Source organism: Zea mays, chromosome 2, assembly GCF_902167145.1.
Source record: "Zea mays cultivar B73 chromosome 2, Zm-B73-REFERENCE-NAM-5.0, whole genome shotgun sequence".
NCBI classification, from domain to species: domain Eukaryota; kingdom Viridiplantae; phylum Streptophyta; class Magnoliopsida; order Poales; family Poaceae; genus Zea; species Zea mays.
The window spans coordinates 177,995,661-178,007,704 of NC_050097.1; the positions used below are offsets into that span (position 1 = coordinate 177,995,661).

Below are 12,044 nucleotides of genomic sequence, written 5' to 3' on the forward strand. Positions count from 1 at the left end.
GAAGGCACTAGATGCTTTTGATTCCAGCTTTGCTGATGAAGTGCGGAATGTCCGCTTCGGTTTGGCAACAGATGGTTTCTCGCCATTCAATGTAACTGCAACGTCGTACTCATGTTGGCCCGTCTTTGCTGTTCCATACAACCTTCCACCAGCTCTTTGCATGAAATATGAATTTATTTTCTTGTGTCTTATAATACCTGGTCCGGATCATCCTGGAACAAAGATCGATGTGATGATGAGACCCCTGATTGAAGAATTGAAAATTTTGTGGGAAGGAGTCGAGGCGTACGATTGTTACAAGAAACAGAAGTTCAACTTGAGAGCCGCGTTTTTATGGTCTATTCATGATTTTATGGCTTATGGTATCTTTGCTGGATGGAGTTGTCATGGGATTTTGACATGTCCTATATGCGTTGAAGACACTTTATGCTTTCGACTAAAGTTTGGTGGAAAGATATGTTACTTCGATTGTCATAGATGTTTTTTGCCAGAGGATCACCCGTTCAGGTTCGATAGGAACGCTTTTAAAAAGGACACGATTGTGACGAGGGGACCACCCAAGCGTCTAAGTGGTCCAGAGATTCTCGCGAGACTTAATGATTTGAAACTAAACGAACATGGAAATCGTTTTGAAGGTTATGGAACCGAGCATAATTGGACTCACAAATGTGGTCTATGGGAACTCCCTTATATGAAAGCCTTGATTCTAATGCATAACATTGATGTCATGCACCAGGAACGAAATATGGGTGAAAGCATTATCAGCACTTGCATGAATATCACCGACAAAACAAAAGACAACCCTAAGGCAAGGAAAGACTTGTCCTTAATCTGTAGAAGACCAACTATGGAGATAGGAGAGAATCAGAAGAAGCCACGTGCTCCTTTCAGTATTAAACCTAAAAGGAAGAAACAATTGATGAAATGGTTGAAAAACTTAAAGTTCCCAGATGGTTACGCCGCGGGCTTTAGAAGGTCTGTGAATTTGAAGACGGGCAAGTTTTCTGGGTTGAAGAGTCATGACTACCACATAATAATGGAAAGACTCCTTCCTGTTATGTTTCGTGGTTTTGTAAAAAATGATGTCTGGAAAGCATTAGCGGAGCTAAGCTACTTTTATAGACATCTTTGTGCCAAAGAAATAAAGAAAGAGATGATGGAGAAGCTTGAGCAAGAAATACCGATTTTGGTATGCAAACTTGAAAAAATATTTCCACCAGGTTTCTTCAATCCGATGCAACATCTACTTGTTCACCTACCATACGAAGCTAAGGTAGGAGGTCCTGTGCAATATAGATGGATGTATCACATCGAAAGGACACTAAAGAAGCTACGTGCAATGGTTGGTAATAAGAGACGAGTTGAAGGGTGCATCGCTGAAGAATTCAAATACAAAGAGATAGCATCGTTCACGGGCCTGTACTTTGCAGAGGAACACAATGTCAATGCCCATACATTGCGGTATCATGTCGACGAGCCCCCTATTAGTGATATTGAAATTTTTCAATGGAGGGGCAAAACTGTAGGACCCAGCACAACATACTGTTTCACCAACGACGAATGGAAGACTGCTTTACTCTACATGTATAACAACATGGAAGAGATGAGTCAGTTTCTCCTGTAAGTGTAAACTTTATTTTAGTCATTGGCGCTAGAATTTGTGTTGTGATACTAAAAGGTTTGTTTCCTTGTACTAACAGGGAATTTGATTCTCAAAATTGCATCTCTGGCTGTGAACGTGACCAGATTCGTCGAGAGGGAAAAGATGGGGGACTTAATTTCTTGTGTTGGTTTCGAGATTATGTAGATAAAAATGACAATATACACCCGGACCTTCGACAATTATCCCTAGGAGCAGTAACTGGCAGACGTTATGGTCGGTATGATGTCAATGGTTTTAGATTCCGTTCCACAAGGTTCGAAGATGATCATCCTCTAGCAGCCACGACAAACTCCGGAGTTGTAACTAGAGCTGTCGACGATGAAGGGAAGGTGACTAATTATTATGGAGTCATTAATGATATAATCGAGTACAAGTTTTTTGGAGATAAACAACTCAAAGTGGTGTTCTTCGATTGTGATTGGTTTTCTCCAAATACAACGCGAGAAAATCAATATGGCATGGTGGAAGTCAAACACAACGATAGATTAAAAGGCCACGACACTATAATCCTTGCCCACCAATGCGAGCAGGTGTATTATATGACATATCCATCTAAGAAAAACGGTTTGGTTGATTGGAGGGTAGTGTACAAAGTTAATCCTCGTGAACGACTATATGCTCCTAGTGATGCTGGTTATGTTGAAAGTCAAATCGAGCAGGAAGTGGGGGCTGCTGAGATTTTCCAAGACGAAGAACTTACAAGCACGTTTAATGTACAAACTGAAATGTTGGAAGAATCTTTATTAGGCGATCAAAATGATGTAGAGGTTCCTCCAAAAAGAAAATGAGTGACGAGAAAGAAGAAAGCTACTTGGCGTCCATTACATCGACGAAAGCAACTAGATCCTGATTTTGATTACGATTACGATTGACGAGTATGGATCATGATTTTATTGCATATTTTATGAATTTATTGCATATTTTATTATTTTATTGTCGATTTATGTACTAACTTGTTTTTGTTAAAATAGGATGTCAAAGAAAATGAAGTCTTTAGCTCGTAGTTTGCTTGGGTCGAGGAGTAGCTCGAGGAGCAGCTCGAGGGGTGAGGATTCAGTTTTTCAGGGCACAGGTTCTACCATGAGCAGACGGAGAGCGCTGGCAGAATATTTGCCTCCACAAGATGTAAGTTAGTTGTTAAATTACATTATTTGAGTTACTTAATATTGTATGATGTAAGTTATTTGTTTCATAGGATGCTGAAATTGAGGAACCAGTGGTAGAGGATCATGCAAGAGATGATGATGAAGATGATGGTGGAGATAATGTGGGAGATGATGCTGGAGACGACGCTGGTGGAGATTCTGGGGCTGGGGATTCTGGGGCTGGTGGAGATTCTGCAGCTGGGTCTGGAACTTCTCGAGTTAAGAGAACGAGGAAGCTACATTTTGTTGGACCACCTCCAGAGCTTCCACCGGAATCTCGGGTTGTGATAAAGCCTAGTGGAAAGTGAGTGACATATCTTTGCTTAAATGTTATTGAAAGTTATGTTTTAATTTCTACATTGGTTTCTGTTTGCAGGACTTGGATCGACGACTCGTTCACAGGCACAGGACACTACAGGCAGGTGAACATGGTTCTTGGTAATCTTGTTCGTCTGCACTGGCCTGGTCTTGTGACTTTGCCTACTGGCGAGTCTGTTCCCGCCACCACTTGGGAGCATTATCGCTATGGTGTCTGTAGAACGTTTGGCAACACACAAGCACTAGTTTGGGATGCATTCTGGGTATGACTTGTTTATACTATTTTAGTTATTCCATATATGTTTGCTTTTATGATAACACTATGGTTTTTGCAGAAACGGTACAAGTTGCCGGACGATGGATCATATGATATGAACGCTCGTTACGTGTTTGAGTATAACGCGAACGATGTCGTTGCAGATGCAATGTACTATGCACGAATTCAGACTATAAAGGCATGGTACAGAGCAAATGCTGATGATCGACCGATGCCAAATACAAAGGCCGAGTGGTCATCAATTTACTTGACGGAGGAGCAATACCTAGAGGTAAACAGGTTGTTGCCTCTCATATCGCACGAAGCCATGTATTTGCTTGCTTTATTTAAAAAATTTCATGTAGGTGTCGGTGCCATGGATGGCCACCCGATCAGACGGTTATCGGGCATTGTGCAGATGGTGGGGTTCCCCTGATTTTCGTGCCATTTCCGAAAGGAACAGGGGAAACCGTGGAACTGAGTCGTTCCACAACTACGGTGGTGATGGTCATGTGCGCTTGGCTAAGCGAATGGTAAGTCTCAGTTTGTCGTAACTTTGAATTACATAGAAATGTGTCAATATAACTTTTATGTACAGGAAGTCAAATCCGGCCGTACGCCCACGGATGTTGAGGTGTATATGCAAGGCCATAGGGGTTCTGATCCTCAGAATCCTGATGTGTTATGCACTCAGACGGCCACCGACCGTCTAGTGAGTTTTTGATACTCTATTATGTGTTTGATATTGTTTGCAATGGCATAGGGGTTATGCACTTATATTTGATATTGTTTGCCTCCAGGCTTCGTATGGGCAGGAGATGGTTCAACGCCATGGGGAGGAGTACGATTGGAGGAGCCAGCCAATCGACCCTCAGGCAGCATATGCTAGTGCAGGAGGACAAGCCCATGGACGGTGAGATTATTTGATTTGGTTTTCAAAATTGTCATCATATGCTTGCGATTCAACTGAGGCATGAGTTACTATACTAAGTGCATGGTTCACTCTTGTAGGTTGGGTATTTTTGATTCTACGATTGATTCCAGAGAGCTGAGACGCCGTGGACGACAATCCACATCGTCGTCTTCACAGTCGTCCCGTTCACGATCAGCAGCCCATGAGATAGAGCTTGCGGTGTTGCGTCAACAGGCAGAGTACCATCAATCAGTCTTGAGGGATCAATTGGAGTACCAGAGGCAACAATCTGAATACCAGAGACAACAAGCCGAGTACCAGAAGAAGAGGGACGAGTATTATGCAAGCCTCCAGGCCCAAAATCAAGCTCTTCTCTCGGTAAGTTGAACTAACATTTTGTAGCTTATTTTGCAAAACACTTGATGTGTATCTTGTTTGCTCAACAATGACTTGTATATAATTTGTAGCAACTAGCCCAACAAGCGGGCGTCCCGATGCCGACATATGGGATGCCGCCTCCGGACTTTGCACTGCCAATGCCAATGTTGGCGCCTCCACCACCGCCTCCGCCTCCGTCACAATTCCCTATGGTATGTACACATATGCGTGTGTGACATGTTCATAGATGTCTTATGTGTTTAAATGAACAACTGAGTGGTTACTATTTCATGTGCTTGTGTTATAGGGATTTCAGACACCACCCGCTTCAGTTGCCGCACCTGGAGATGGGTCTGGTCAGGACGACACAACACATTCGTGGGTGAACAATCTTTTCAGCACGCATAGTCCAGCCGGAGGAGGTGGCGATGGATATGAGTGATACTGATGTAAAACACTTGTTGAAACCTTTCATGTGAAAGCCTACCCGTCGAAATAATGTTCATTTTGGAGTTTGGACAACTATGTTTATGTAAACACTTATTGCAACCATTTGGAACTATGTTGTTATGTTAAATTTTGTGAATGTGAATGCTTATGTGATTATATTTGTGAATGTGTATACTTATGTGAGTATATTTGTTAATGTGAATGTGTATATGTGTATGAATTCTGTTTTGTATTTGCAAATGTCAGATTTTTTAAAATTCAGATTTTTGTGCAATTTCTGAAAAACGTTATGTCCGACGGCATAGCGTAGGCCGTCGGACATAAGGTTTGTGTTATGTCCGACGGCTTAAAGCCGTCGGACATAACATATAGAATATGTCCGACGGCTTTAAGCCGTCGGACGTAGTAGTTGTGGGCCCAGGCAGCGGTTAAAACGGTTACTCTGTCTTATCTCCGACGGTTGGATAGGGCCGTCGGACATATCTTATGTCCGACGGCAGCCGTCGGACATAACGCTATTTCCGACGCGTTAACTCCGACGGCTTAAAACCGTCGGAGATAAGTTAATGCCGTCGGACATAGCTTATCTCCGACGGTTTAGTTCTTATGTCCGACGGTTTTAGCCGTCGGAAATGTCCTCGTTTACTGTAGTGTATGCCGCTCACCGCTCTTTCAGGTTGTTTCAAATGGATGTGAAGAGTGCTTTCCTCAACGGGCCAATAAAGGAGGAAGTGTACGTGGAACAACCCCCTGGCTTTGAGGATGACAGGTACCCCGACCATGTGTGTAAGCTCTCTAAAGCGCTCTATGGACTTAAGCAAGCCCCAAAAGCATGGTATGAATGTCTTAGAGATTTCTTAATTGCTAATTCTTTCAAGGTTGGGAAAGCCGATCCCACTCTTTTCACTAAGACTTGTGACAGTGACCTTTTTGTGTGCCAAATTTATGTCGATGACATAATATTTGGTTCTACTAACCAAAAGTCTTGTGAGGAGTTTAGTATGGTGATGACTCAAAAGTTTGAGATGTCAATGATGGGCGAGTTGAACTACTTCCTTGGGTTCCAAGTGAAGCAACTCAAGGACGACACCTTCATCTCCCAAACGAAGTACACTCAAGATCTTCTCAAGCAGTTTGGGATGAAGGACGCCAAGCCCGCAAAGACACCGATGGGAACCGACGGACATGTCGACCTCAACAAAAGAGGTAAGTCCATTGATCAAAAGGCATACCGGTCTATGATAGGGTCATTACTTTATTTATGTGCTAGTAGACCGGATATTATGCTTAGCGTATGCATGTGTGCTAGATATCAATCCGACCCAAGGGAATGTCACCTTGTGGTCGTTAAGCGGATTCTTAGATATTTAGTTTCTATGTGTTGCTTCGGGATCTGGTATCCAAAGGGGTCTACCTTTGACTTGATTGGATATTCAGACTCCGATTATGCTGGATGCAAGGTTGATAGGAAGAGTACATCAGGGATGTGCCAATTCCTAGGAAGGTCCCTGGTGTCTTGGAGTTCAAAGAAACAAACCTTCGTTGCCCTATCCACCGCTGAGGCCGAGTATGTTGTCGCAGGACAGTGTTGCGTGCAACTACTTTGGATGAGGCAAACCCTCCGGGACTTTGGCTACAATCTGAGCAAAGTCCCACTCCTATGTGACAATGAGAGTGCAATCCGCATGGCGGATAATCCTGTTGAACATAGCCGCACTAAGCACATAGAAATCCGACATCACTTTCTGAGAGACCACCTGCAAAAGGGAGATATTGAGGTTTTCCATATTAGCACCGAGAACCAGCTAGCCGATATCTTTACCAAGCCGTTAGATGAGAAAACCTTTTGTAGGCTGCGTAGTGAGCTAAATGTCTTAGATTCGTGTAACTTGGATTGATCTATAGCATACATGTGTTTTATGCCTTTGATCATGTTACTTATACATTTATGCAATTTGTTGCTTATTTATGGTGCTCAAGTTGTCCAAGGGATCCCCGGACCTCACAAGTCCATGTGTGAGTGATGCACATATTTAGGGGGAGATGTGCTACAACTTGACCCTTTGAGACTAACCTTTGTGTTTAAGTGTACTTGATGTAGTCGCATTGAAAGGGAAAAGGTGAACTTGGACCATGCAAAGACTTCCACTGCACTCCGGTATTAGTGTACTCACCTCCAAGTTCATTCTTATGCTCTTATTGCCTTTTTGCTCTTAATTGACATTTTTGGTGAGGCAATGGGGTTAAAGGGCCAAAAATGATCTCGTTTTGGTGCTTGATGCCAAAGGGGGAGAAATTAAGGCCAAAGCAAATGGATCAGCTACCACTTGAGAATTTTGAAAATAGTAGAGTTAGAACTTTTGATTTGTCCAAAATACTCTTATTGCAAAATTTGGTCTCTTGTGGGGGAGAATTTATGATTATGGGAAAAGGGGGAGTTTTTGGCACTTGATAAATCTTTCCATTGGAAAATCTCTCTTTGTTCCCAAACAAGTGAGTTTGACTTAGAGATAGGAAAATGAATTTGATTTGCAAAAACAAACCAAGTGGTGGCAAAGAATGATCCAAATATGCCAAATTAGAGTAAAAAACAATTTGGTCCTTATTTGCATCGATGTTGCACTTATTTTGTTGCTTTTTGATGTGTTGGTATAAATCACCAAAAAGGGGGGGATTGAAAAGGAAATGTGCCTTTGGGCCATTTCTATAATGTTTTGGTGATTAAGTGTCCAACACATATTAAGTGAGTAGATTATGTGCCAAACAAGCAAGAAGTGCAAATCATGTAACAAGGTATGTTTCTAGACTTAGTACATTGTTTTGAGTACTAACATATGTTGTCTAAGTGCTAGAAACAGAGAAAAGAAAAGAAGAAAAGAATTGCAACAAAAGTCTAGCTCAGTCTGGCACACCGGACTGTCCGGTGGTGCACCGGATAGTGTCCGGTGCGCCAGGCTGGACTCCGTTGAACAGGCCGCTCTCGGGAAAATTTGGCGGCGTACGGCTATAATTCACCGGACTGTCCGGTGGTGCATTGGACTGTACGGTGGTGCACCGGACTGTCCGATGAGCCAATGGTCGCCAGCGCAACGGTCGGCCGCGCAATCCGCGGGCGACGCGTGGCCCGCGCCAACGGTCGGCAGGGGCACCGGACTGTCCGGTGTGCACCGGACAGTGTCTGGTGCGCCAACTGACTCGGCGCTGCAACGGTCATCTGCGCCAAAATAGGAAGGAGATCCGCACCGGACCGTCTACAGTTACTATCCGGTGGTGCACCGGACTGTGCGGTGCACCACCCGACAGAAGGCAACTTTGGCCTTCCTTGTTGGCCTCCAACGGCTCCTAGCTGCCTTGGGGCTATAAAAGGGACCCCTAGGCGCATGGAGGAGACACCCAAGCATTCACTAAGCATTCTAAGTCTCCCACACTCCATCTCTGCACACTTGGTTGATTGTGTTAGTGATTCGAGCTCTGTTCTAGTTGTGAACTCTTTGTGCTTCATTTTGAGCTCAAGTCTTGGCTTGTGTGCGTGTGTGTGCTGTGGATTTGTGTGTGTTGCTCCCCAACCTTACTCTTGTGCTTTCATTGAGATCTTTGTTGTAAGGGCGAGAGACTCCAACTTGTGGAGATTCCTCGCAAACGAGAAAAAAGATAAGGAAGAAAAGTCATGGTATTCAAGTTGATCATTGAATCACTTGAAAGGGGTTGAGTGCAACCCTCGTCCATTGGGACGCCACAACGTGGAAGTAGGCAAGTACTACTTGGCCGAACCACGGGATAAAAATCGTGTGTCTCTTGTGTGCTTTCTATTTGATTATCTGTGTTCAGAAGAACTAACTTCAAGCTACTTAATCGTTCTAACTTTCATAATTAAGTTTTGTGGCTATTAGTTTTTTATTTTTACAGGATCACCTATTCACCCCCCTCTAGGTGCTCTCACTTAGGCATTCATACCATGCTCTTGGGGCTTGCTTGACCCATAAAGCGCCTTGGAGAGTTTGTAAACATGATTAGGGTACTCACTATCTTCAAAACCGAGAGGTTGCTCAACATAGACCTCCTCCTTGATTGGTCCATTGAGGAAGACACTTTTCACGTCCATTTGGTAAAGCTTAAAGCCATGGTAAGTAGCATAGGCAAGTAATATACGAATTGACTCAAGCCTAGCTACGGGTGCATAGGTTTCACCGAAATCCAAACCTTCGACTTGTGAATATCCCTTGGCCACAAGTCGGGCTTTGTTCCTTGTCACCACACCATGCTCATCTTGCTTGTTGCGGAATACCCACTTGGTTCCTACAACATTTTGATTAGGACGTGGAACTAAATGTCATACCTCATTTCTTATGAAGTTGTTGAGTTCCTCTTGCATTGCCAACACCCAATCTGAATCTCTTAATGCATCTTCCACCCTATATGGCTCAATAGAAGACACAAAAGAGTAATGTTCACAAAAATGAGCGACACGAGATTGAGTGGTTACCCCCATATGAATATCGCCGAGGATGGAGTTCACGGGGTGATCTCGTTGTATCGCTTGATGGACTCTTGGGTGTGGCGGCCTTGGATCCTGATCATCTTCCTTGTCTTGATCCTTGGCATCTCCCCCTTGATCGTTGCCCTCCTCTTGAGGTGGCTCGTCTTCTTGATCTTAATTTTCATCACCTTGAGCTTGATCCTCATCTTGGGTTGGTGGAGATGCTTGCATGGAAGATGACGGTTGATCTTGTGCATGTGGAGGCTCTTCGGATTCCTTAGGACACACATCCCCAATGGACATGTTCCTTAGCATGACGCATGGAGCCTCTTCATCATCTAGCTCATCAAGATCAACTTGCTCTACTTGAGAGCCATTAGTCTCATCAAACGCAATGTCACAAGAGACTTCAACTAGTCCAGTGGACTTGTTAAAGACTCTATATGCCCTTGTGTTTGAATCATATCCTAGTAAAAAGTCTTCTACAGCCTTAGGAGCAAATTTAGATTTTCTACCTCTTTTAACAAGAATAAAACATTTGCTACCAAAGACTCCAAAATATGAAACATTGGGCTTTTTACCAGTGAGGAGTTCATAGGATGTCTTCTTGAGGATTCGGTGAAGGTAGAGACGGTTGATGGCGTAGCAAGCGGTGTTGATGGCTTCCGCCCAAAACCTGTCCGAAGTCTTGTACTCATCAAGCATGGTCCTCGCCATGTCAAGTAGAGTTCTATTCTTCCTCTCCACTACACCATTTTGTTGTGGTGTGTAGGGAGAAGAGAACTCATGCTTGATGCCATCGTCCTCAAGAAAGCCTTCTATTTGAGAGTTCTTGAACTCCATCCCGTTGTCGCTTCTTATCTTTTTTATTCTTAAGTCGAACTCATTTTGAGCCCGTCTCAAGAATCCCTTTAAGGTCTCTTGGGTTTGAGATTTATCCTGCAAAAAGAACACCCAAGTGAAGCGAGAATAGTCATCCACAATTACAAGACAATACTTACTCCCGTCGATGCTTATATAAGCAATCAGACCGAATAGATCCATGTGGAGTAGCTCAAGCGACCTGTCGGTCGTCATGATATTCTTCTGTGGATGATGAACACCAACTTGCTTTCCTGCTTGACATGCGCTACAAACCCTGTCTTTCTCAAAGAGAACATTGGTTAGTCCCAAAATGTGCTCTCCCTTTAGAAGCTTGTGAAGATTCTTCATCCCGACATGGGCTAGTTGGCGATGCCAGAGCCAACCCATATTAGTCTTAGCAATTAAGCAAGTATCGAGTTCAGCTGTATTAAAATCAACTAAGTACAGCTGACCCTCGAGTACTCCCTTAAATGCTACTGAATCATCACTTCTTCTAAAGACAGTAACACCTATATCCGTAAAAAGACAATTGTAGCCCATTTTGCATAATTGAGAAACAGAAAGCAAGTTGTAATCTAAAGAATCTACAAGAAAAACATTGGAAATAGAATGGTCAGGTGATATAGCAATTTTACCAAGTCCTTTGACCAAACCTTGATTTCCATCCCCAAATGTGATAGCTCTTTGGGGATCATGGTTTTTCTCATAGGAGGAGAACATCTTTTTCTCCCTTGTCATGTGGTTTGTGCACCCGCTATCGATGATCCAACTTGAGCCCCCGGATGCATAAACCTACAAAACAAGTTTAGGCCTTGTTCTTAGGTACCCAAACGGTCTTGGGTCCTTTGGCATTAGAAACAAGCACCTTGGGTACCCAAACACAAGTATTTGATCCCTTGTGTTTGCCCCCAACATATTTGGCAACTACTTTGCCTGATTTGTTAGTGAGCACATATGAAGCATCAAAAGTCTTAAATGAAATAATGGGTTCATTTGATGCAATAGGAGTTTTCTTTTTAGGCAATTTAACATGAGTAGATTGCCTAGAACTAGATGCTTCACTCTTATACATAAAAGCATGATGAGAGCCAGAGTGAGACTTCCTAGAATGAATTCTCCTAATTTTGTGCTCGGGATAACCAGCAGGATATAAGATGTAACCCTCGTTATCCTGAGCCATGGGAGCCTTGCCCTTTACAAAATTAGATAATCTTTTAGGGGCATTAAGCTTGACATTGTCTCCCTGTTGGAAGCCAATGCCATCCTTAATCCCAGGGCGTCTCCCATTATAGAGCATGCTTCTATCAAATTTAAATTTTTCATTTTCTAAGTCATGCTCATTAATTTTTGCACTAAATTGAGCTATGTGATCATTTTATTGTTTAATTAAAGCTAGGTGATCATGGATAGCATCAACATTAATGTCTCTACATCTAGTACAAATAGTGACATGATCAACAGTAGATGTAGAGGGTTTGCAAACATTTAATTCATCCATCTTAGCATGTAACATGGCATTTTCATTTCTAAGATTGGAAATAGAAACATTGCAAACATTTAAATCCTTAGCCTTAGCAACT

General features: G+C 43.0%; 1 long non-coding RNA gene across 1 annotated transcript; it reads left to right on the forward strand.

Annotated features, from left to right (window-relative positions):
- Positions 1-4,846: 4,846 nt before the first annotated feature.
- LOC103647354 (uncharacterized) lies at positions 4,847-5,319 on the forward strand. The gene is made up of 2 exons (XR_562781.3): positions 4,847-4,885; positions 4,981-5,319. It is a non-coding gene; the product is annotated as an uncharacterized lncRNA (long non-coding RNA).
- The last annotated feature ends 6,725 nt before the right edge of the window (positions 5,320-12,044 follow it).